This window comes from Anser anser (genome assembly GCF_964211835.1).
Source record: "Anser anser genome assembly, chromosome: 1".
NCBI lineage: Eukaryota > Metazoa > Chordata > Aves > Anseriformes > Anatidae > Anser > Anser anser.
Window position 1 is genome coordinate 85566962 of NC_139720.1, and position 25094 is coordinate 85592055.

General features: G+C 35.4%; 1 protein-coding gene and 1 long non-coding RNA gene across 4 annotated transcripts in view; both read left to right on the plus strand.

Annotated features, from left to right (window-relative positions):
- The window catches only part of CADM2 (cell adhesion molecule 2), a 660501-nt gene that overhangs the window by 92661 nt on the left and 542746 nt on the right, over nt 1-25094 (plus strand). The gene's annotated exons all lie outside the window — the stretch shown is intronic.
- The window catches only part of LOC310900144, a 226596-nt gene continuing 202458 nt past the window's right edge, over nt 957-25094 (plus strand). Inside the window, exon 1 of the long non-coding RNA XR_014584856.1 lies at nt 957-24943. This is a non-coding gene — a long non-coding RNA (uncharacterized lncRNA). The remainder of the gene's footprint in view (nt 24944-25094) is intronic.

Genomic DNA, 25094 nt, shown 5'->3' on the forward strand with positions numbered 1-25094 from the left:
ATCATGCTTGTTTCAGGAACGAGATACACATTTGAATATATATGTATATATTTAATATGGATGTTGTGTTTTATTTTGTTTTCTCAACAACTAACTAATTTTCTCAGTGTGAACCAGAATGTGTTGTTCAGTGAGTAGTTACTAAATCCTTCCCAGAACACTACTTTAAAAACATTACAAATGAATGCTACATTGAATGTATAGCTCTCTTTAATTCATGGGCAATCTCTTAGAACTTAACCGCTGTAAAATAATAAGAAATAGTTTTGATCAGTTGTTTGATTTGTGAGAAGAACAGAAAATGTTTGTTCTTGAATTTATTTAGATGATACCAGGTGAATTAGGAAGCTTTTCAATAATCAGCAAGCATTTTATCTTTTAAAGTCAGGTTCTGTGGTTTTAGCTTCACTCAAGAGTATAGCTCATTAATCTCTCTTTTTTAAGTACTTCATTCTTCTGTGTTCAAAAAATCAATTTCTGAAAGCATGTTTTTCTGAAACATTCAACTAATCCAGCTGGCCCATTTTTATTTTTTTTTCCCATTGTAGAAACCTTGGTATTGAGCAGTGGTTTAACCTTCCAGCATGGGAAATGCTAAGTGGATCAGCCACAGTAAACCTTATTTTCTCAAGAGAAGTAAAACCTTTAGGTAAATACCAGGAACAGTAATAATGCATTGGAAAGCCCACTAATACTCTGGATGTTCTGAGCCTTAGTATTCTGAATAGGCTGGCCTTCAAACAGTTTTCCTACTCTTCCTGGCCATTATGAAATTGAAGAACATTTATTTTGTTTTTATCATTCTGCCATTTTGCAGTGCGATCTTCACTCTTCTTAAGTAAAGTGAACCTGTAGTTGAAGTTCCTGTTCATTGTTAGTGCTGTTCTTCTTAAGAGATGAGTAAAGGTAGGAGAATGTCAATATTTACTATAAATTTTTAATTCTTTTGGATATGTTGCATCAAAAGGATAGTGTTTCTTTGGTGTATTTTTAAAGTAATTAATTTTATTTGTTAGGTTTTCAAGTATCTTTTTTTGATCCATAACCACATTTTGTTACCATGAGCACACCGAAGTGTTTCTTACTTCTTGTTCAATGTTTTATATGTTTTTCTTGGCTTTCATCTTCTTAGCTGCTTGTTTGCTGAGTACTAGAGAAGGGAAATTAAATTGTAGTTTGGGCTTGACATGGCCTTGATGATGACAATAATGAAGATGTTACGCTGAGAGTCAGAAGAGTGTGTTGTGATTTTGTTGAGATGTCCCATCCAGGCCAGATGTGGTTGTACTGTGAGAAGTCAAGCATCTGCATTGTTGCCAGTTTCTCCTACTTACACTATGATAGTCTGAAAATGTCAAATATATTGTAGCCAGATCCTCATCAGGTGGGGAAGGACATCATTTCTCATCCCAGGAAATGTGGTATTTGGAGACTCTTTAGAAGGCAGATTGAACTTTTACAGTATCTTTTTTTTGTTGCATTAGCAACTGGGTTTTGTGTTAACCACAAAAACCTTTAGATGTTTTCCCATGCTCTACTAGAATGCACTTCTCTGTTGGGAGGTTGAGGTTAACTTGATTTCTCACTTGAATTGAAAATCAATTCAGCTACCTCTTAGTCATAATACTATAAAGTACATTTGAGAAGCTGCTCTAGTGTTGAATTATATGTGAATTTGTGCTGGGAATTGAGTTCTAGCTTTCTGAAATGGAAGTTTTTGTAAGATGACTTTTTTTAAAGAATCTGTTTTAATAAGTAGTAGCTATAAATTAAGTTTTCTCACAATACAGAAAAGGCAGTGTTTTCTGACTTAGCTTGGATGCTTTTGTGAGGTTAGATTTTTGTTTTCTTGCATGAATCCAGCCTAATAATAATTTTATATATTATTCTGGGAATCTTTTAATTAAGTATTTCTGATTAGGTTGCAGCTTATAACAACCAATTTAGTAAGAAGGCAGAAATGCTAAATGAATGAATAACATTTTAGCTGCCCACAGTGCAGACAGTTTTAGTGTACTTTTGCTGTTGTTGTTTTGGTTATGCTGAGGTTGTGATGTTCAGGCTTTCCTAAGATGAAAATATCAGGGACTACTGTTTTTCCAGATGATGTTTTTGTAACTTTTAATAAGTCTTTAGATTTTTCTACTTCTCTTGATTTCTAGTCTCAACTACTGATGGCTTTGGAAATGAAGTTTATTATTTATTCGTCCATCTGTAGTTGTGTCCTGTCTAACCTCCCCACCCCCCTTATTTTTTACCATCTTGCCTCCTTGTGTAGTTTTGATAGAAAGGAAAATCTCCTATTTGTGCCACCACAAGCAGATGTTTACAGTTACCTGCTTTGATTGGCCTGCAGGCTAATCACATATGTACCTGTTCATCCATCAGCACATAGGTATTTTTGAATTAATTGTGTCAGTGTGGCAGACAGATGAAACAGCAGCTCAGATGTGATTACAGGTGAAAGAACAGAGGAGGAGGATGTGGAAGGTGGAGTGAAGGTATGTTAGGGTAGAAGTGTTTATATGAGAAGAAACGGTTGGATTTTTGGGTGGAAATACAGGATTAAAACTGCACTGCTCATGTTACTCTTTGTGCTTTACAGTTGGGTGATATATATTGCAGAATAGCTCTGGAGAAGTTACATAGCCTGTATGACAGTAGGCACGTTATATATAGGCTTTGGGACTAGTCAGACAGTGTTAGTTCTTACATGTGGCAAGAGAGGCACAGGAGTAGCATGGAGAGCTTAAAAGCACAGTCTTCTCTAATTGCTCTAACTCCAACACATTTATATTGATATAAGTGTAATATGACTCATAATTTTATTGAAATAATTTGAACTTAGTAGCAGTGCTCGGGGATATATTCACCTTAATTATGCTTACTCATGGTGATTGTCAGGTATCATATGGAGTAACATTTTATGAGTTTTGTTTTGAATGTGGGAGTGGGGAGCAAAAATCTCAGGTGTCAGTGAATTTTGCAAGCAAGTGCTTAGGTCTAACCTGCCTCTTTGATTTCTCCAAAATGTGGTCCAAAACTTGAATTTAAACTAAACTCATAGATCACGATGAGCTCTTGCTACTTCTACAAAAATTATGTAGAGGCCTGTTGTGTTTTTGTGCTGTTGAATGAATCTGCTTTGCTCTAATTAGGAAGCTGTGACATAAATTAGGAGTTTGTTTTTTATAACCATGGACATACCACAGACATTAAGTATCAATTAAATCACTTGAACGTACGTATGTATAAACTACTATAGCATCTTTTTCTGAAAATAATACTGGAATTGTAGAAATGAAAGGCAAAGTACTCATCTTGGATTTCACTGCCATAAAAACGCTGTGTGCATATATGAAGTTTTCACTGAGTCTCTTTTATAATCAGTTCAGTTCCATAGTCTGACTTTAATAGAAATAATTATTGCTAACTCAGATATATCTAACAAGATTTGCTTTAATCTAGTAAAGGCACACTGATTTCTTATGTCTTAAATTTCTCAGTTTAACTTGGATCAAGCCACTTTATCAATTTCCAGTCTGTCAAAAGCTGGTTGTTGTCTCATACCACTAAAAGACAATAATACTTCATATGTGTATAGTATATGTGGAAAGTATTTTGTGGACTGCTGTGCAGATATTCCCTGTATTTTCCAAACTATTCTGACTTTACCCATCCATTCATACACAGAGTTGTGTTGCTTGAGAAGTAAAATAGAATCTGCAATCTGCATTTCAAGATTTAGTCCAAATAGCTCAGTGCCAATTTAAGCAAGTAGAGAATTAGCTATTCTTGCGTATTTTCCTGTCACTAATGACATTGTTGATGGCAAAATGTACATTGTTGATGACATTTGAATTGTGATGCCTCAAGGTAGGAAAGAAAATCAAATCTTAGTGAAGGACTACATTAAATTATCTGTTATGAATTTAAAATTACAGTGAAACAGGAGTGCAATATCACTCTTCCGGTTGCAGACAACATATAAATGAAACTTTTTTGTATTGTGTATATGAATGGGAACAACACAAACGTATAATCTTTGCGTTTCAAATTATTTAAATGGAATTGCAACGTTCACTTGCACAAACTATCTACAGTCCACCTACAGGTAAATATTTGTAGAGAAACTTCTATATACATTAATCAAATACCATGATTGAAAATAATTATTTCTTCTTTATTTCCACATTTTTATATTAATAAAAACATAACTATCTTCTTTGTTTTTCTTTTTTTAATGTGAGAGAAAGCCTCGATGAAGTAGTTTTATATTTTTTTGTTTGTTTGTTAATGAAGGATGTTTTACTTGGTGTCTCATTCTTAGCTGAATAATCTTCAAGTCAACCATGAAGTTCGATGATCCCTAATGTTGTGTATTGAGTTGAAAGTGGAGGGTGGGATACAAAACATAATAAGAATAAAATACAAGCCAGTCAACCAATTGATGTTACTGTATGTGCCTGTCTAGTAATCAGGGATGGTATTGGCATAAAACCAGTGTAATTACTACTGTCTGCTTTATTAGATGTTGTGGATCAGTACTGTTGATTGTATCACACTACAATCTACTTCATTATCATTTTAGGGCATGTAATAATCTTAGAAAAATTACAAAACTTATAAAAATTTTCCATGTCTTCATTTATAAGCTGTTGTTACATATAATACCACGTCAAACACTATATTTCATAAAACTGTTTTCTATATAGGCAGGAAAGTAGGTCTCTAAGTGAGGAATAGCTGAAGCTCACATTTTGTATTTTATCAATTTTAGCCTTAAAAAGGAAATTAATAGAAATAGAAGAGGAATAGGCCACATGCAAGTGTCCAATTTTTGTGTTATGTTCCAGAAGTTGTAATAAGTAAACCAGCATACCATAACTTTGAGTCTTTCAAAGTTTCACTTCCTGTAACTAACAGGGATTAAAATTCTGAGTTATTACATCACGAGGGCATAATCGGAACAAGTAAGTCAGAAACATTTGATAACTTCATGATAGTGATGGCAAATCATTCACCTTAATTTTGACTTTCACATGGCTTTAAACTGTATCATGTCCACCACCAGCAATACAAGTCTGCTCTTTCCTTCATCAACATGCGTTTTTAGCAGTTATGTTGGTTTGAGTATTTTTCAATGCTATGTGCCACAAAAAGACAGTTAATTCAATTAATCTGCTTAATAATCATATCACCTGCATTATAAAAATGTGTACCTTAAGTTGTTACATACTATGTAGATCTATCATTTGAAAGCATGTTTTAAGGAATCAGAACAGGGCAAGGCTGCTTGTGATCTAAACCCCCGTTCTCTGAAGAATTCCCACCTTCTGTCTGATTTAAAAGGAGTGCTTAGGCGATAAGGCCAAGCATCAATCTTTACCACTGAAAACTCCAGGGAAAGTCCAAGACTAGATGCACTTTTTTTTGTTGGGTATGTCAGAGGAGGTAAATAAGAGTAAATTTGGGAAAAATTAGACCAAACAGGTAAGTTAGGTGTTAAAAATTCACCACAACCACATGAGGGTCACCTGTTTTGGAAGGAGGGTTGGGGGGAAGCTCCAAGTTAGCTAGTGATGTATGCTAAGCCCTTCTGAGTGGTCAAATGCTACACTGATGAAAAGGATATCCAGGAAGATCTCACAAAACTGAGTGGGTAGAAGTGTGGTAGGTGAGTTTTAGTGTATATAGATGTAATACATCACAGGAGAAAAAAATGGTTTTGCGTGCTTGAATTCAGAGCTGGTGTTCAGAACACAGGAGGGGACTCTTTAAGTTTTTCTTGAAGGTTTTCTGTAGTCATCACGTCAGTGTACAGACTAGAAACCAAAGGTGCTGTTAGGTATCATTAAGAGCGCCACCAAGAAGAATACACAGGGAAATTTTTTGCTAGTTGTATTAAAAACTTCCTAGGGCCGCCTCTTGAGCACAATGTGCAGCACAATCTGGTTTCTGCATGTCAAGAAAGATTTGGTGAAATTAGAGAGGGTGGAGTAGGAAGCTGCTAATATCATCAAGAGTGTGGAGCAGCTGCCATTGGACAGAGATCAGAGGAGCCTCAGAGCTTCACTCTGAAGAGGAGGGAGTGAGGGCTATGCTTGAGATTTATAAATTTAAGTAGGTGGTCAGGCAAATGTGGAACTGATTCACAAATGTCTCGGTGTCAGTAATGGGGAGATCTGATGAAACAGATATTAAAGGAAAAAAAAAAATAACAGGAAGCAAGCAAACAACTGAAAAACTACCTTGGTATTCATTCAGTTGTGAAGACCTTCTAAATTCCTCTCCTAACTATTTTGCATAGTAAGATTGGGTAACACCATATCTCTTGGGTTTCACAGTAAGCACCATGAAATTCACATGTTGGGAGATGAAGTTATATTTCCCCCCTCCCTCCCGTTCATCTCCTCCTTCATATATTATCAGGCTGCATGTGTGAGGGTCATTTTGAAAAACCTTGGAATTCTGTGAGCTGTAGTTACAAATGAAGTACCAGTGTAATAAACCAACCAGCAAGGAGGGAATGCCCTTGGTAACCCAAAATTGGAGTCTCCTTACAGTAAAATGACACTTTACTTTCTGTTTCATCTTAATTTTTAGTTTTTTATTTTTTAATTAGTTTTTACTGAAGCTGCACATTTTATGGATAATATGAGGACAGTAGCCCCTTTTTGTGTTCCCTTGACTGTTAGATTTTTGGAGGACTATGGAATTGGTAGTAATTTGGGATAGATTAGTGTTGACCTGTTGGTAGTCCATTCCCTCAAAGGGGAACAAAGAAGTTGCGGAAAAGGATAGAGATCTCCCTGGGATCAGTTATCAGTAGGCTTTTGATTGCTCTTCCCGTGTAGTACCTTATTTGAGCTAAATTGCATTCCTACTATCCTGTCTGTGTGTGGTGGTGGAGACAATGACTGATTTGAACCATTTGTAGATATGTGGTTTGAATTTATTAACAGCATCCTACTAAATATAAAAGGATTCCTGGCACAAATAGGCGGTGTTTGAGAAACTGTGTAGCTATTTTATTCATAGAATACAGTACATCTTATTTGACCTAATTTCCTTTCAGTATCTTTTAAAAACCTTTTCACATGAAACATGAACAATAGGAATACAGCCAAATTCACACCAGACAGTCACAGTGGTTAAATGTACTTACACTTGTCGCTACTTGCAGTATGTCAAATATAGTGGGAATATAACAATGCGCTGTTGTACATAGTGATTTTTTTGTGAGCTTCTTTAATAATAGCTTTTCAGTGGTCTAGTTTCCATAACTTAGTTTACTGTACCGTTCTTTTTTATAAGAATATATAAAGTAATACTTGATTTCTCCAGTATTTCAAGAAAATGAAATTGTGCTGTGAGTTTTTTTTCTTCTTTATTCACACCTGAATTTAAAAAGACATTCGAAATCTGGATGAAATAGTGATATATTAGTATTCTTTCTATTTGATTTAATGGCTTTTCCATACCCCATGTTTACAAGAGTAAGAGATGAAGAAAAAGCATTCTTTTTGGAAGATTAAAAGATCCTCATTACTGTGCCTTCTGTTTCAGAAGAAAGTTTGTAATGCCACATCTATGTATGTTCCAGAATAAAAGTGAACTTATGTATCTAATAAAATCCCTTATTTCCAGAGCAGTAGTCACAATACTGAAATTGTGCCGGGTGGTTAATTCAGATCACTTTCAAGCTTGATTTAAAAATGTGTCCAAGTCTGAACTTCAAACACATAGGAGGCCAATTCATCTTTTACTACTGCAAATTAAATGTCACTAGTTATGGCTCTGTTGTGATAGAAATTGTTCTAGCCATACCTAGTTAAAAACTTTATAGATGGATATTCTTCTGTGTTCAGATAACAGGAGTGATAGGGATTAATAATTTCAAATTTGGTCTCTGTTCTCTCAGAGCCATGAACCGGTGGGAAGTAGAACTGAAATCAGTATAATTGTGGCAAGTGTCGTAACATCATTCAGTCTTGAGCTTCTTTTGTTATGTGGGCTTATCGGTTTATTTTAACAGCAAGATGTGATTCTTGGGCTGTTCTGTGACAAGCCCTGTCAAGATTGCTTGTACATTGGCCCAACACTTTGCTCACTTAAAAGCAATTCATTTTGGGGACTAGATTTTTTTTTTAAATTAAATTAAAGCATTCTAGAAGGGTATCATTACAGCACTAATGTGAGCATTGACTTTCCATGTTTTTCACTTAATCCTTCTTGAATTGATTTTGAATGACTCTTCCTTCACACTTCATAATTAATGTTTTCTTTATGTATTTCAGATTTAATTTCCCTTGTTTTCAGTTTCCTTAATTTCCTAGGAATTGGTTTTGTAAAAGAGGCATTCAAAAGTGCTTCTAATTTTCTTTCTTGAGATTTACCAGAGGGACCCTTAAGTGTAAAGGCAACTCATAAATACAAAGCAATTTATTTAAGCCTGGATTTTTGGTGCAGGGTTTCAGGCCCAGTTTTATATGAAATGGAGCTACACAGAAAAGGAAGACTCCATATGTCTATTTTTCCATTACAGATCCCCCAGATTGTTAAATAAAAGGCCAAGGCACGTGTCTGACTGTGTTCCCACAGTGGTAGAATTTCAGCAGCATGGATGGCAGGGAACCTGCATGTGTCAAGGATCCCTTAGTAGCCTTCTTTCTTCAGTTGTGAGGTACAGGAAGAGAGCCGAAAAGGGCTTTTCTTTCTCTTACCATATCAAATCCAGGGGCCTCTCTTCTCAAAGTGTGTGTGAATTGTAATCTTCAAGGGAAGTGGTCAATTACAGGCAGAACTGCTCTGATCTTTAACTGGAGAGTCAGTTGCTCTCTGAATGCCACAGTTTTGAAGCCTAAGGGGAAAATTGTTTCATTCCAAGATAAAGTAAATACTGCTAGTGCTGAGACCTTGGGTATACAGTAGAGCTTGAGGCTGTATCATGGAAAAAATGGACATGACAGTGAGAATTTGCAGAAATGAAAACATTGTTTAGTATTTTTATCATTTTTGAGTCTCAAATGAAGTTAAAAATCCTGTGAAAGCTGCAAAATAATCAGAATAAGACAATCTTGAAATATTTTATTACTAATGCAGGAACAATGTTCACAAATTCAATAGACTTCTGTTTTTTTGAGCTGTGCAGCCCTTGAGCCTAATTTTAGAGCACCTAGTTGCTAATTCTCCAGCTGATCATACAGAGTACAAGTTCACGTAGGCAGAACTTGAAGTGCAAAGGTCCTACATAAGAGTCAAGGAAATTCAAGTGCAACCTATACCTTTGAGAACATGGCTCAATCTTCATGCTGTTTTTGCCCCAGGCCTTGCTACAGAAAGGACCAACAACAGTGTTAGCAAAGCATGATGCTTGTTTTTCCATTGCAGGTGGACAGCTAGGAATGCATTTACCTTACAGTAACTTGTGATAGCTACCAAATAGGTCTCAGGAATTATTTTTAGACTGAGAGAAGCAGGCAATTGTACCCCCCATCTTTGCTGTCTAGGTCTTTGCTTATGGGGTTCCAGAGATTTAAGTTTAAAAAGTAATACTGATGTAAGAATAAGCTTAATTATTTACTACTACAGTAATATGTCTCTGAATTAGTTATTACCACTTGGAAAAATAGATCTTGGTCATCCTATGGTCTTATGCTATGGGTTGTCCTCTGAAAAAGTCAACTTTTTGTTTAATTATCATGCTGAATTTCAGAAGCAAAATGTAATCAACAGCAAGAGAGAATTGTTGTGTAGTTATAAGTTAATGAGCCATATTATCCTGAAGATTCATAAATTAAAACTACAGAAGTTACATAGCAAGATGATTATCCTTTTGGAAAGACTGCCATTTTGGGGTGAGATTAAACGTAATGCACTTTGACCTTGAAGAGAGGCAACAGTAGTATACAATTATTGAGAACATGGGAAAGAGGAATAGAAATGTCACTCATAAAACAGTAACTTGGCTAAAGAAAATGAAAATCTTGTGAGTCTTGGTTCAAAAGGAAATGCCTATTCAAAAATGAAACAATCAACTGTGAAACACCTGGTTGCAAGATGCTATGGTTGCCCAAATGTGAATATTACACAAACTAACAGACACATCTACCAAAGGACCATTAGTGCCAATTAGACACAAGTAACTCAGAAAGTACATAAACTGTACGTTGATTGAAATGTCAACAATACAGAGCTTTCTGTTATAACAGAGCTATATTTTTAATTTATTTGGTCTTTGGCCATCAGTGGAGACCTGATGGAGTATCCGGAGAATGATTTTCAGTTAGTTGTATGTTACTTGTACAAGAGAATGAGCTACTTAACGGTAACTGTTTCTCTGAATTCCCACTTTACCCATACTCAGCCACTTTGTGTAGGTTGGAAGCTATTCGAGAGCAAAATCTGTCCATTATTATATATTTGCCGTTTTTGTAGAATTGTTATGCTGAAATTTTCTGTGTAGGAAAGAAAAACAAAGATCATTTCCTTGTTAAGTTCCTGAATCAAAAGCTCAGTCTTCAGGCTTCTCCCAAGGCAATGCTAGCATAGCTGTTCATTTTGTATTGAAACTTTCTCCTTTCTTTCCTTGCTTGAAAAGAATGTTTTTTATAATTTCGTAACTGAACGAGTGGTTTCTCTTCTTTTTGGATAACTAAAAGACTTCTTGATGTATGCTTTTACTTAAGAAAAAAAAAGCAATTGCTAAAAAGTCTGAAAGAGTCAGGAAAAAATAACTTTGGAAAGGGTCATTAGATGTTGGGAAGAGGAAAGTAGATAAAGAATGTCATGAAACTTTGATCTTTCTTTCCTTTATTCAAGAAATTAGTGTTTAGAGCATCCATGTGAACAAAAAGTAAATTAATTTCCATTACCTCGTAATAAATGAATTATTAGATCCCTTTCTTTCAATCATCTGCTTTTCAGACTAAAGGCAAAATAATAATGTGGAAAGATTTCTGAGATAAAGACAACTGTTCATAACTACTTTCCCCCCCCCCGCATCATGACACTTTTTGTGCTGAGTATATATTGGTCTTCCCTTGAATAAAAAGAAATTAAATGAAGCTACTACTGGATAGATTCTTTTAAATTTTGATTAACTGCATTATCAGTAAATGTTTTGCTACCTCTAATTGTATTAATTGTTTTCCTTATACTTTATGAAATCATTTGCATGAAAGCACTTTTTTTTTTTTCTTTTTGCAATATTTTTCATGCTACATTCTTATTAGGAGTGGCATAAAGATAACAATGATAACCTGGTGTGCTTAAAAATAAAAATAAAAATTGCTCTGTTTGGCAACATGCCTCCTTTATTTTTAAAAGCTGACGTTCAGAATAAATAGTTGCCATGAAACAGTTCTCATTTTTTTTCTCTAATCTAGATTTGGTATAAAATCTATAAATTATCTAGGACAATGAGAAATACCAGAATATGTGAGATTGGAATTGTACTGTTAATGTTTACAAGTCTTTGGGTTTTAGATGGACAAGCTTTAGTGCACATTTTTCAGACAGTTGTGTTCAAATGTAATAAATATATCATCTTAGAATAAATGACATCCTCTCTGTTTTTGGAAAAAATGGACACAAAAATCTGAAATGATAGCAGGCTAGAACTCTATCAGGTTGAAAGATATCTACATTATAATTGGAAAGTCAAAAAAATGCAGATACTAAAGTTGAAGTTCATTATCTTTTCTCAAAAGTAAGATTTCTATCAATATACCATTTTTTTTTGTCAATTAAAAATTCACTTGTTTAGTTTTAAAACAATTTTGGTTGTAAATATAGGTAGCTTTATGAAAAAGTTATGTAAGTTTTAATACTTTAAAGGTAAAATTATTATTTGATAGAGATGAACATAAATGGCATTATTCAGTTAACCATTTGCACAGGACAGGCAGTTTTTGAACTCCGTTACTTAATGAGCCTGGAAAGCATGTTGACTTTTTCCCTATAATAGATAAATCTCCAGAGTAGACTTAGTTATACGTGCTGCAGTAAAAATAATAATAATAATAATTAATTAAATAAATATATATATATATCTTATTGGTTGGTTTCTATACCCATTTAGGTTATGGATATTCAGCTCGAGGTTTATAGCTGAGCACATAGCAAGCAGAGTGAGATTAATTGCTCCATGAGTCTAACTTTTTCATAATTATCCCTGCATCTTCCTGTTCATGAAATCAGCTCTTCAAAATATTTTCTCAACTGGAAGGTTAAGCTAGTTATCGAAGCACTGAGTTACCTGCCTCAAGAGCTAGAAAAAAATAATTGAGAGCACTTGAGCACAATCTTAGCATTGTTTTTCTGTGCTGGTGCATAGCTCAGAGCAGAAACAGTAGCTCTGTTCTCAAATGGGGACTTTGAGTATTTACTGAATATAGGTATCTATAATCGCCCATTTTCTTTTTTAACATTTAAAAAGATTTTTTTTTAATATATATGATCTTTATATTGTTGTTTGTATTTTTAATCCCAACATGTTTATGAAGCCTGAAATATGAAAATGAGAATGTTAGTAACATTTGCCCTATTAAATAATGAGAGAGCTTAATAAAACAAGAACATTTGAAGGCTCTTCAGCTAGCATAATATCAAAAAGAAGCAGGTGGGTTGGTTTTTTTGAGCATCTATGATGATAGTTTGGGTTACCATAGTAATAGGAATAAAGTAGAAGTAAAATAGACTTCTTGCCTTCTTGAAGCTATAAAAGATCCAAACTTTATTTTGTCTCTGAATAGAAAATCAAACACCAGACATTTTTCACTACAAATGCTTAAAAGGAGCTTGCTTTGTCACAGAAGGAATCTTACTCAATTTACTAGAAGTCGTGGAAGTAAAACGCATCTTATGAAGAAGTTCTTTTTAGAATGGTGGAAGAACTAAATTAAAATATTTGAATATTCAGTTGATTTTCCAGTTTTTTGAAGTAGTAAATACTCTTCCCAGTTTCAGTGGGCATAAGATTTCATCCTCATTCCTTGTGATAATGCCTATATTCTAAAAGGACAAACCAATCTGTTTTATTGTATTTTTTTAATATCCAAAATAATACAAAACATATCATTTGTATACTTACTACCAAAAGCAGATGGGATGTGGTAGACTACAGCAGTGATGTTGGTTTTTCCTGTGAAGTTGAAAATTGGTGAGTAAGGGGTGAAAAATAAGATTTAACAGCATGAAGGAGTATTTTATGTGCATGCATTTTTGGTGTGCATGCAAGTTTCCGCATATCACTGATAAGACTAAGTATTTTTCAGTGTTTATGCATTCCTGAAGATAGGTTCCTATTTTTTTGAGCTGATAATTAGAATGCATCATGCATTCCTATGTAAAAATACAAAAATTAATTCAGTTGAATTTTATAAGCTCGTAGTTGGAATACATGCCTTCAAATTTGTTATATAAATTTTTAATGTCATGCAATTCGCCAAAGGTAATCCATAAATCTTTTTTTTCCAGCTGATATAAACAAAAATTATTCTTTCAAATTTAAATATTTAGCTTAGCAAAAGTTGCATCATTGATAGCAGAGAATTAAAACATTAGAGGTTAAAATCTGTCAAGTCTGGTTAATCATCAGACTCATTTATTGAACCATGAACACAGTTTTATTTTCCTTGACAGAATCGCTCATTAAAATGAACATTGCACATAAATAGCCATGCCACTCACATGGAATACAGTAAAATGTTTGTTCAATATGTCTGTTTTGTTCATAGTTGTAGCATTCAGCCAGATACTAAAATACTATGTCATGGTATCATTCCAACAGAAGCAGTACTTCAAATATGTTCTATCCAGTGAACATTGCCAATTGGTCACAAAAAAAAAAAAAAAAGAAGCTGGAAAGGGAGGTAGCTTTCATTATAAATGCATATATGCATAGTCTTTATATTTTTTCATGAAAATAAAGTACAAAATGTGAGAGAGTAAATTAATATTAAATTTTCATTTAGTAGAGTTTGAAATTATAATTGCCTTGTTTTTGTTTCCAAGATCAGTGGGCATATACAAATGCCAGTAGAACAGAGTATATTTCTTTTGGCAGTAAACAAGCTAATAATTAAAGATCATATCCCCAGATTTGGCAAGGGTAATTAACATGATTCAGATAATGCTAACTTCTTCAAAAACAAACAAACAAGGAAAACCCAACCATCCAGCAGGTACCCTATTCTGCATTGTTCTGTATCTCCTTCATTGCAGATGATGATTTTGTGGACTTAAATAACTAATTTGGTAAAACTACTCATCTAATACATTGTGACAGTTTCATTTAAAGAAAAGACTTTAAGGGAGATCCTGGATAGGGAAATAGTTTTTTGTCTTCTGTCAGTCTTTGGTTTCACTGGTCATGAAACAAAGCATTCCAGGACTGTTTTGGAAACTGTTCTTTGTAACTCATCTCCCTCAATGTTTATTTTGTAGTGGAGATTTCTGAGCTACCAAGTTTAGCTTTTATTACCTAGCCAACTGATCTCTCTTCTCAAGGGTATTTATACTCTCATATGAGAATTGGCATCACTGGGCATGGTGCTTCAGGTCAGCTTTGGGTACCCTCCCAAAATATGTCTCGCTTCATTGCTGGACAAGGTGAAAAGGGGAAGCAACTTTCAGTTAGGGCGTGGACACAATGCAAAAGTGTCCATTGTAATTCAGTGCTGCTAGACTGCTGTCTTACAGTTTTGTAGATCTGTGCACTTCCTGTAAGATTTGTTGGAGTTGTGTGTTTATTTCTTGAATATTAGGTACATGTAACAAAGAATATAAGTGTTCTTAGGAAACTAGAAAGAGATTTTAAGGCCGTGAACATAAATAAGAGTTGTGATGTCCTATAGTGAGGGTAAGAGTTTAAAAAAAAAAAAAAAAATCCCACAAAAAATAAATAAGGGAGGTGTTTTTTTTTTTTTTTTTTTTTAAGATACAAGATCTTTTGGATCTCTTTGAAATCAGTACTGGTGGAACAAGAGAATCCAAATGCAGAATTTGAAACATTTTTGGCCACTCAAGTACAACTACAAATACAAAATGTGGTACTTGTTGAAACATTTATCACTAAAAATAATTGAGTATATCTGCTACAATGTGCCCTACTTCAGAGACAATAAACAAATTCTATAATTCTATTACAAACAGAATCAGAAGAAATGTGCACAGGAGGAATTAACTTCTTTATGTGCCATATGATTCCATAACAGTAAAGCTGTGGTTGACCTTAAGTACCCAATGGCATAATTCTGTCCAGCCTACAAATGGATTTTGCTTCTCTAAAATGAACACTTTGAGTTCAAACATCAAATGAATCATGAGTCTAGTGCTTCCAAATCTATCATCACTAATTAAGAGCAAAAAGCCCTCCTCAGCCACCGTCCTCCTCCCCCCCCACAAAAAAAAAAAAAAAGGAAAAAAATAAAGCAAGGAAATTTTATCATAAAACATGCTTCGTAGATCAAGCAATAAATTTTAGTGCATTGGAAGAACCTTGACTATTCAATCATAATAATTTACAAATGATGCTAACATAAATCATGTTGGAATTGGTACTATTTTAATGATGGTTGCTGGTACAAATGTTTAGTTCACTAGAAGTTTTCAGCTTCAAATCTGTGCCTTGACACAGATTTACATTTTTCCTCATTTGTCTATCAAGCAGAAGTGTAGATATTTTTTAATAAATGAGAAAAAGGCAAGAAAATCCTACTGAATCTTCTTAGGGATTGGATTTATTTCACAGGAGTTCAATGTTCTGTTTTGAAATGTTAACAAATACATCTGTTATGAAAATTTAAGCTACTTTTCTCAGAATTCTTCTTTTAGGTTAAGAAAAGTTTTAAGAGTACATGAATTCAGACTTGCATAAACTGCAGTTAGGACGTTTTTGCATGTTGGGAGAAATATAGTTTGCATTTGTTTATGAAGCAAATTCTGTGTCACTTAATGAGTTCTTTACATGGTGATTGATTAAAAAAAATCTCTTTAGCCTTTTTAGGAAAGATCTAGGCAGACTGTCATTTTTATTTCTGTAAAGAAATATAAGCTATTTTACTGGTCAACTAAAAAGCCACCTGTTGTTACTATAAAAAGTGGGATTTTTTTCAGTAGCACAACAGGGAACGAGTAGCAAGAAGAAAGTTGAAATGAGGTAATTTTAAGCATCTTTTTTTATGAAAACATACAGTTTAGTATTTTAAAATACTTCAGGACGTCTTTTACATAAGACCTTTACCTTTTTTTTACTTTTAAACAATTGATATGCAATTCAAGTATAAAAGACAGTTTTGTTTGTAATTACTATTTTTAAATTTAATACAAGATTATATATATGTTGTTTCTGTTTTAAGGTAGTATTTGTGTAATTTAATAGGAAAACAGCAGAAAAGTTTTTTGATTAAATCTCAAATTTTTTTTTCCTTAACTCTCCTAAGGAACTAGTTTATGACATATTATGACTTTAGGTGAAATATATATTCAGATCTTATTTAGAAACTTCAAAATTTTAAGTTGCATGCTAAAATTGCATATATACGTAATATAATGTGTATATTATATAAATTATATATTAAAAAAAATTAAAAAAAATAAACAACTTCTATGCCCTCAGTAACTCAGGCATGTTTTTGTGGCTTAGAGGTCCCTGTAAGGTTCTATAGTTCAGAGTGTGTCAGTAGAATATTCTTCCACTTCTCTTGAAAACACGCAAACATAGTAGATTGTTATCCATCACAGAAGTCTGAATGATTGATTGAATAAATAAATCCCAGGACTCTAAAGGAGTATGAGTTTAGTTTTAGGCATAACAATCAGTTGAATTTTCTTTGTTAAATCTGTATGTTAATGTACTTAAACTTTTAAATTAAAAGCACATAAATGTGTTTACTGAAGCTTGTTTCATGTTGTAGTTATCAAACCAGAAATATATTTAATGACTGTGTACAAAATGGCATAAAGACTTTGTGATAATGATATTCATAGAGTTTAACTTTAAGAAAGGCATGTACTTCATATGAAAAGCATAGTGCATAGAAAACGTGAGCAACATTAGTGGAGGCCTGACTCAGGTCCTACACACCTTCCTACACACAGCAAAGATAAGATCATTGCAGTAGTCTCTTGAATGGTAGACAAGATTAGGGATATGTATCTGAAATATTTTGAAGAAAACAAAAGCTGTGCTCACCTCTTCAGATGAGGAAAATTACTTTCAGACGTGAAACTATTATGCGGTATTTCTACAGTTCCTACTTTTCAGTAAATACTAGAGATAAACATTATCAGTTAATATCATTTAGACATGTAACTAGCCCCTCTCCCTTCTTCAGGTACGACGAACTTGCAGCAATGTAAATACTATTTAAAGATGGGAAAATGTCTTGAGGAAAACAAAATCCGGAATACTGAATTCACTGAATGTATTGGGAAAGAAGTAACTTTCTGATTTTTTTTATTCTTACTTCATTTCCTTTCTATAATACTGTTCAACAGAAAATAATATTCATATGCCTTAATTTCTTCATCTATTTTCTGTTTAAAATATTAACTTCATTAGCAGAGATTTCATCAGTCATAGAAAGAAAACCAGATGTTTGATTGTTAAGTTTAGGAGTTATAGAGTATTTTAATAACTTAGAAAAATATTAAATGTTTTTTTCAAAACTAGGAATAAAAATTACTTTTAAAATCCGTGTTTTGTACCTTACTTAAAATGGCTTGATCACAGAAAGGCAATATATTCCTGTTGGTCCACTTCAGTTAATTTGTTGCTATGCTGTGGTTGAGATCCCTTCAGTATAAAGGTGCCTTTTCCCCTACAACATCTACTTCTAAGAAGCTACTCATCAAATAGTGGAAGGAGATGACAGCGGGAAAGGCAGTGATTAAATTATTGGTGCACTTCATGGTTGAGTCATTTGGTGTTATTGGAAATTTGGCACCAATGCTAGTTTCCCCTAAACTCTGGATGCCTGTTAGTTGATTCTCCCCCTCTCCCTCTCTCTGTAATTTTAATGAATTTAGCGCAGAGCAAGCAAGTATGGCTTTCACACTAATAGTACTTTATGCTATTCAACTAATATGATCCCACCCTGATTTAGAGACATCTTTCCTGTGTTTAAAAAGTCATTTTCTTTTATGATTTTAAAAATGTATTTCTCTTCGCATCTGTAAATCTAAATAGACTTTTTAGGATGGAAGCTTGACATTCTGACTTCATACACACATCTTTCCTGGGACTGTTCCTACTCTATTTTTTGAAACTGTAATTCTCAATTCCTGGCAGATAACTTTTTTTTTTTTTTTTCTCCTGGTCTGTATATTCTGAGGGAAAAGCAGTTAACTGTTATAAGCCCAAAATTCAAAATTAGCTTTTCGTCTGCATCAGTCAACAAAGGAAGGCTCACCAATATCATCTATCTGGACTTCTGTAAGGCCTTTGACACCGTCCCACATGACATCCTGATCTCCACGTTGGAGAGATGGATTTGAAGGATGGACTGTTCAGTGGATAAGGAATTGGCTGGATGGCCATAGCCAGAGAGTTGCAGTCAACAGATCTATGTCCAGGTGGAGGCTAGTGATGAATGGTGTTCTTCAGGGGTCTGTTTAAGGACCAATGCTATTTAGTATCTTTACCAATGACATAATGGGGTTGAGCGTACCCTCAGCAAGTTTGCAGATGACACCAAACTGAGTGGTGCAGTCAGTAAAACAGAGAAAGGATGCTGTCCAAAGGGACCTGGACAAGCTGAAGAAGTGGGCCCATGTGAACCAGACAAGGTTCAACAAGTCCAAGTGCGAGATGCTGCATGTGGGTAGGGGCAATCCCAGACATGAGCACAGACTGGGAGAAGAACTCATTGAGAGCAGCCCTGCAGAGAAGGACTTGGGGATTCTGGTGGATGAAAAGCTAGACATGGGCCAGCAGTGTGCGCTTGCAGCCCAGAAGGCCAACTGCATCAAAAGAGGCGTGACTATCAGGTCAAGGGACGTGACTGTCCCCCTCTACTCTGCGCTTGTGAGGCCCCACTTGGAGTGCTGTGTCCAGGTCTGGTGCCCCCAGCACAATAAGTGTGTGGGGGGTCCAAAAGAGGGGCTCTGGGATGAAGATGGTCAGAGGGCTGGAGCACCTCTCCTGTGAAGACAGGCTGAGGGAGCTTGGGTTGTTCAGCCTGGAGAAGAGAAGGCTCTGGGGAGATCTCATTGCAGCCTTCCAGTTCCTAGAAGGGGCCTACAGAAAAGCTGTGGAAGGACTCTGTCAGGGAGTGTAGTGATAGGACAAGGAGGGATGTTTTTTAAACTAAAAGATGGAAGATTTAGATTAGGTATTAGAAAGAAATTCTTTGCTCGGAGTGGTGAGGCACTGGCACAGGTTGCCCAGAGAAGCTGTGGATGCCCCATCCCCGGAGGTGTTCAAGGCCAGGCTGGATGGGGTTTTGAGCAGCCTGGTTGGGTGGGAGGTGTCCCTGCCCATGGCAAGGGGGTTGGAACTGGGTGGTCTTTAAGGTCCCTTCCAACTGAAGCCATTTTGTGGTTCTGGTTCTCATGTCCTGACTTAGTTGCTTACTCCAAAATTTTTTCTACTGTCTTGATAATGATGTTGATATGTGAATAGTTAGTCGCACCAAAGTACTGTGAATTAAACCAAAAAACACATGCAGGAGAATACATATGGAAGTAAACAGTACATAAAAGTGTGCTATTCCCTAGGACTTAATGATCACAGAATGCACGAATGTCTAGGTTTTCTCTGTGACAACTTGCTTCTTGTCAGACCACCACAAAGATGAAGTGATGGCTAGCTTTGCAGGTAGCTTGTTCTTTTTCTTTGGGTTCATAGTTCTTTCTGATTATTCCAGGCTTTGCTACATCCCTACTGTAATCTTTCTGGCATGTACTTACATATCCTTGTCCAAAGCCCTTACTTAGACTAAATATATGTTCAAAAAGGAAAAGCTCCTATTATCAATAAGCAGTATTTCCCTTGTTGCCTAGGTATTAATAAAATGGATTTACAAATAAAGGACTTACAGAACTTACAGAAGCTTGCTACTGATGGGGATTGAAGGAATGAGAGACTTTTTCCAATATATTTCTGATATTAACAAACTCACCCTAAAGACCGAGGTTCAAGTTTCTGTTCTTTTTTTCCCCATCTTTTAGGAAAGTCCTCTGGTGATAATACATTGGAGTTACTTTCTCTCTTTTCTATTAGGACTCTCTGTGTTACTTAAGCATTTAAATATCTGTTGGGCAAAGAGGTGGAGAGCATCTGTGTACTGACCGGTGGGACCACTTGGCTTGGATGAAAGACCTGAGTTCAAACCCCAATCCTAAGTGATGTTTCATTTATGTATGTAGGTGGAACATACCTAATGTAAGAAACTGAGATCCAAGTTAGGGTTTCATCTTGAATGAAGCAGGTGCAAGACTGACAATACTTACCAAGTATTTTAAACATGATGTAAAAATCCCATTCATAGGAAGGTTTCAGTTGCTATAGTAGAGCAGTCACAACTTGAACAGTTGTTAAAGTTTCTTTGTTTCTTCTGAAGAAATTTGATATTCTCAAGCTGATAATGTGTATAATAACTTGCATAATGCATAATACATCTTCAGCATTTTATTTCTTCATATTTTTTCAATATAAATTACTGCACAGTGACTAAAGTCGTTGGCTGTTATTCCTCCAGATTTAAATGAGTCAAATCATTCGTACACAAACAAGATCTAAGTTGTTAACACATGGAGTCCTGTTCATGTATAGGGTTGGACCAAGTTCCCATTAAAGCCATGAATTGACCCTGTAACTCAGAACGTGTTTCATTTATTTGTTCTCAGTTTACAAGCTATATTGTTTTAAGGAATAAATAAACATTTGGAAGAGTTGCTTTCTTCCTGTAAACAGCAGTTAAAAAAAGGGGAAGAAAAGCAGCCTCCAAAAATGCAGGGTGGGTAGGCAGGAGAAAAGATGGAAGAAGGCCAGGGGGAGAATCACAGCAAGGACCTGGAGTGTGTAGGGTTCTTGTTGCAGACACTTGCAAAATGTCGAGATGAACAGAGAGTGAAAAGATAGGCAGAAACTTTGCAGCATAGGCAGAAAAAGCTTGTCGGGGACAGGAACACCCTGGGTAGCATTTGTTACAACCCAGGAAGTCATGGCATCAAACAAAATTGATACTGGAAACAAGGACGTACCTAAAAGTAATTTCAAAGGGAACAGTTAAGTGGAAAATAATGTCAGTTTTGTCATATCTACACAGTTTTCATATTCTCTGTGTAAACAGGTAACTGTCCTAGTTTATATTCTAATAAAACTGGGCTTTTCTGAGTTTTGATCCTTTGGGGGTAGTTCAGTAAAGGTGAATGTCTAGGCACTTTCCCCTCAAGGGTCTGGTTTACAGAACCTACAATAGGACTACAAATAATAATAAAAAAAAGTCACCACCACCAACAAAAAATACACCAAAAAGCAACACTTGCATAGAATGTATCTGCATATCCCGAACTCTCGAAATATCTTAGACAAGATGTTAACTTGTGAAATTTAAATGTGTATGACTATTTTTCAAAGCATTGTACTTTGAGTAGTAACATGATAATAGAAGGGAAAGCTAATAAACATTAACTTAACTGGGAAATCTAATGGAGTAGTAGTTTATTAGTGTGTCAGTTAGTGCCCACATAATTTAAAGATCTGCATGTTTTGCAGCACCTTCAGAATATGAGATCAGCTGTGCTCATTTTAGCTTGTAGGGTCGTGTACCTAGACTGTTGTGAGTTCAGATACTGACTGAATGGACTTCGAGACAGAGTAATATGTCCGGAGTAATTGTTTTAAATTCATCTTATATTTTGTTGACTGTGTTTTGCCACTTAGAGAGTCAGCTATCCTGCCAAGTACCCTTTCCACAGGGGTATTTTAGTAATCCCCTTAATCAGTTTGATGTGAAAATGCCCCCAGGATCTTATGCTTAGGCTTAGAAAATCTGCTTTTTTTTTTTTTTTTTACATTATACAATGATTTTCTTCTGTTCCAGAACTAAGTCTGCAAAACTGACTTCAGCCCTTTTTCTGCTTCGGCCTGACAGCAATTGAAGGTTATGTCAAGTCACATTTTCTTTGTAATATATAAACTGTTGTAAGTTTTCTCTGCTCAGATTTAGTATAGAAGACTTTCCACCTTGGACACCTGGATCTTGCAGGATAGTTTTTGAACAGCCTTAGTTGTGGACTTCTCAAGAGGATGAGGCTTTGACTTATTTTCCTCATGCTATGGTGCATGTTCTCCTAAATAGAAGAAAAAGAAGCACATTTATTTAAGTCTCTAGTCTAAGTCTCTAAAATTTAACAGCCCCCTGGCACACCTCTAACCACAAAGAAAGGTATCAGTAGAATAAACAACCATGGGGACTTGAGAAAGGAGAATTGAGTCAGAAGTATCAGGTTCATGCTCTTCGTGGGCTTTCATCTACTGCTGCCAAGTATGGTAACCTAGTCTGTGTGCAGAAAATCTCATGCAACTCTTGAAACTTTGTTGTTATTAATGAATTAATTTCTTCTGTTTTCTCTTACAGTGATGGGTTTTAATAGTTATTTGCAAAAATCTGGAAAAGATGCTATGTTTTAGGGAACAAGTCCAAGAAAATGGTTCCATTTGTGAAAGGAGAACTGCTGCAGCAGAAATAAGGCAAACCATGAATCAAGTGGGGTGCTATTTCTGAGAAGCAGACTAACCTAAGAAGGCATAGGAAAGAAAATAGAAGTTTGGTCCAAATAGTCATGGTGATTGTCATGGAAGGAAAAACAGGCTAGTACTTACTGGAACTGTGAAAAGAGATAGGGGCACAGATAATTTTGGTGATAGTGTCAAACAAGTTTGAATCTGTGAAATTTACAGAAGGAAATACTAAGTTTTGGCCATCATTTAAATTTGCAGGGAAAGGAAGGGAAAGAAAAAATATATATAAAAAAAAAAAAAGGAAGGAAAGAAAAAACAGTTTAAAAAAGGATCCTTACTTGTTTTTTAATGATTTAGATGAGAGTTCCAGCTGTGACAGGCAGTGGGGAGGCAAGATCCTTCCTGAGCTTTCCAATTTGTTTCCTCTAATTTAGTTTATTTTTCTAGACATTCTTATTTCTTGTTTTATTTTGGATGGAGATCTTATTTCATCTTATGGTGTTTAGTTCTGCTGTTATTGACGTGTTTCATAGAACCATAGAACGGTTTGGGTTGGAAGGGACTTTAAAGACCACCCAGTTCCAACCCCCTGCCATGGGCAGGGACACCTCCCACTAGACCAGGTTGCCCAAGGCCCCATCCAGCCTGGCCTTGAACACCTCCAGGGATGGGGCATCCACAGCTGCTCTGGGCAGCCTGTGGAAGTGCCTCCCCACCCTCTGAGTGCAGAATTTCTTCCTTATATCTAATCTACATCTCCCCTCTTTTAGTTTAAAAACCATCCCCCCTTGTCCTATCACAATGCTCTGTGATAAAGAGGCCTTCTCCATGTTTGCTTGTGTCTGCCCCTTGTTCAATTTATGTATGTTGTGAAAAGTTTGTTCAAAAAATTCACAGGAGATGCAAGTTACTGCTAAGGACTGTCATATGCAACCTGTGGTGGTAATTAATGAAGTCTCAGTTTGATTTATATTTACATTTCACCCATTAGGATCTTCAATTAAACAACATTAAAAACATTATCCTGACCAGTGATTTGGAGCCAAATTTAATAACAGGCTCGGGGGGAGAGATATCATTGTCTGGGGTATATCAGATATATCAGTAAGTTTGACACTGGAAAGGTGTAGCAATGCTTTGAATTGTAGAATAAGGAGTGGAGAGGATGAAGAATAGAAGACATGATCTGAAAAGCATGAAGACAAAATAGCTGTTTTTTCATCAGGTTGCTTGCCAAAATGTATAGACAGTCCAAAGTTAACAAAAAGCAAGAGTTTCTATTTTTTCTTTTTTTTTCTTCTATTTTTTCTATTCTTCTTTCCTCTTCTACCCCCTCCTTCACCCCACTCTTTTTATTAAGGCCTGGCTGGACCTATTGAGGTATATGTTTGCAAGGCTGTAAAGAGCTGAGGTGTGCATATGTGAAACCATTTGAAAATAGGGACTTAAAAATTGGAGTTCTGGATGGTTTCCCCATTAGTGAGAAAAATTCAAAACTCGGATCAATCAAAGCTACTTATCTATATAGGCCATATATACGATCTTTATTATGTAATTATTGTGGCCTTGCATTAAGATGTGGTGTCACTAGGTGTGACTTCTAAAATACTTGAAAAACAAAGACAACCAGAAACACAGGTAGCGTGCCTGGGCCTGCAGTGCTATGGAAGCAGTCAACAAGGGTAGGGGGCCTGCTGTGCACAGAAGGGCATCATATCAGCAGCGGTGAAAACCAGGGTTGGCAGCAGAATAACATGAGCAAACGGCACCAGTGTGACGTCTGTGGAGATTTTGCTATGTTAACACTACATAGATACACATAAATAGTTACAGTTTGTGACAGTTTTAATGACAGGGCATCCAAGGAAAAAAAATCTGTATACTTTGAATTGAAAAATGTCAAGTTTGAGATGACAGAAGGAAAGAAGTTATTGGGAACAGAGATGGACAGCTTGTCTAAGTATGCATAATACTAAACACATGTGATTATATTATTTGACATTAAAAGTAAGCTGTGATTCACTTATTTTTAAATTGTTAGGCCTTCTCAGCTGCAAATTTCACCAGGTGCTTGGAGCAGTTGTAACAACAAGCATATCATGGGCTATTTAAAAATAACATTCCTAGGTGTCAGTCGATGTCATTCCACTGAAGGAAAGCTGTTTAGCCTGGTTAGCAGCAAATTTCTCTTTTCTTTTTCCCTGTATCATTTAAGATGCATTCTGGAACCATAATTTAGAATCAATGGTAATGACTTTAAAATGTGGCTGTTAATATACGGATGAATTAGGAAACCAATGTCTATGCTATAGGTATTTTTCACGTGGTTTACTTCTAAAGCTGAATGAAGGTATAGCCCTTTTAGACTTGTAAACCAGATTTTTAAGTATCTTGTTTT